Source organism: Protobothrops mucrosquamatus, unplaced genomic scaffold (assembly GCF_001527695.2).
Source record: "Protobothrops mucrosquamatus isolate PMUCROS unplaced genomic scaffold, P.Mucros_1.0 scaffold503, whole genome shotgun sequence".
Classification (NCBI taxonomy): Eukaryota; Metazoa; Chordata; class Lepidosauria; order Squamata; family Viperidae; genus Protobothrops; species Protobothrops mucrosquamatus.
This window is the reverse complement of record NW_015386819.1, coordinates 82,232-84,617: the sequence shown is the minus strand read 5'-3', so window position 1 is coordinate 84,617 and position 2,386 is coordinate 82,232.

The following is a 2,386-nucleotide window of genomic DNA, read 5'->3' as shown; positions in this document are numbered from 1 at the left end:
GTTTAATGTATAAATGGATTCATGTAAATGGATGTTTGTGGTGATGTTAGAGGTATGTCCCTTGGAGATATGAACATATGCACACCTCCATGATTATGTGTTTTTAACTGAGAACCCAAATCTTGGCTTTTCCAAATGCTTCTCCCCTTCCTCCCCCATCAGACAACATTCTGAATGAGTGGTGGTGACCGGGCCGGGCAGTGGGGTGGACTGGGGGGTGCGGTGTCCTTGGCTGGCTGGCTGATTAGGCCCCCGCCTCCCAGGAAGCTCCTCATGGGCAGAGAACGTGGGCTGAGTGGTCGCCCTGGGTCCTCTCCTTGGGGTGGGAGTTGAGGATGCTGCCGGTGGGGTCCCTGCAGGCCATTGAGAGGCTGGATGCAAGGAGACCCTCTTGGGGAAGAGGTGGGGCTGAAGCTGAGAGGGGTCTTTACGGATCCACACAGAGATGGGGCTTACTGTCTTCCAGAGTCGAAATGCCAGAAGTTCCATCTCGCTGGGTGGTTGGTTCTTGAGAAAGAATGAGAAGTTCCCCCCCCAGAGATCCAGACGGTGCCCCTCTGTGGGTGGTCTTGAAGACCCCCAAATCCTGGCTCTGCTTCCAGACCAGTGGAGCCGATTGGATTTTGATGACTCTCAGTGGCAGGATTTTTCCTGTTGCCTGCTCTTTGCTATTGCTTAGGATTTGGGGGGATATTGTAAGGCGAGAGTCTTCTGGAAGGGGTGGCCATAATGATGTGGGTGCTCCATCACTAGAGCCTGGACAGCCACTTGTCCAGAATGGTATATAGGATCTCCTGCTTGAGCAAGGGGTTGGACTAGAAGACCTCCAAGGTCCCTTCCAACTCTGTTATTTTATTCTATTCTACTACCTCTTTTTTTGTACATTGGGCCAATCTTCTGCAAGCCTGTGGCTTAGGCAAATAGTGGTGCCCTCACTTTTATTTAAATTATTATTATTCAATGGTCTTCCATGGGTATTTTATTTCCACCCCCCCCCCCCTTCTGCTGCTAACAATTTAAGCAGGACAAATTAAAAACAAAGAGATGTGTTTACATCCTTTCTGAAATACAAAATAAATGGAATTGAGTCTTTAAACTGCATACAGAAATCCTGTAATTATAAGATTACGGTATATATAAAAAGCTTCACATTTGTGATGTAGGAGAACATCGTTTTTTCCCACCTATTCAGGAATAGTCTCCTTCTATGTTGGGGAAATCTGCTAAAGAAAGAAGGCTTCGCTGGGGTTGATCTTTGATATATCTTAATATCTTGATCCCAGAAATGATTTCAAAAAGAGTTGGCAATCAGTGCAAATCTTTCCATATTGGACTTGGATCCGAATACTAGACATCACCCCTAGTTTAATGGGATCCGAATACTAGACACCACCCCTAGTTTAATGGGTGCATTTTGCATCAGTTGAAGCTTGTTGAAGCATTGCAATTGACCAGCAGAGAGCACATGTAATGACTAAAGACTGGGTTGATCATTTAAATTTCAAAGGAAAATGAGAAAAGGGGGAAAAAAATCAGCTATATTTGAAAACGTCCACAAGGAATAAAGAACATAAATATTTTGCATTGATTAAACTTAATATTTGTTAAGATGGATGCTCTAAATTTGTTTCATGGAATAAATTAGACAACCTAATGCTCTTTATAATAATAGCAGCCAATTTTAATCTGTTTTGACAAAACTATCTCACAGAAGACACTTCCCGACGGCTAATTTAATCAAACCCCCGTCTTTCTCCTATGGGATTCCCCCCACCCTTCCATTTAGCAGTAATTATTTTTAGCGACTATTTTAAGGCAACCTTATCCAAGTGATACTCTCAGATATGCTGAATTTTAATTTTCACCATTCCTAGTCATAAAGTCATGCTAGCTAGGAATTTCGTGAAATGATTCTGGAGACCGCTGGAGAGAAAAGAAAGAGAAAAACACACTGAAGTCAAACTCAACTCCTGCATCCATGCAGTTTCACCGGCAACTGAGATTTGACGCAGCCTGCGGAGTGTTTTTGATATCACGCCCGTACACACACTCCAATGTTAACCCTATTTTTCTATTTATTATCTGCAAAGTCATTTTGATTCCCCATGTAAGGAATATTGTCCTCCTGGAGAAAGGCAAGATACCAACCAAAATAACTAGGTCATCTTCTACCCCACCCCTGAACATATTAGAAATGTGTAAGAAGAGTGTCTAACATGTGGGAAGTGCCCCAGAATTTAGAATGCCCGAATGAAGCATCACCAAAGGATAACTTTAAAGAACAGATGATAGATGCATTGTAATAATTAATCATTTTAAAACAAAAAAAGGACGAGAAATTTAATAGCAAGCAGAAATGAAAGACTGACCGATTTTTTTAATTTAA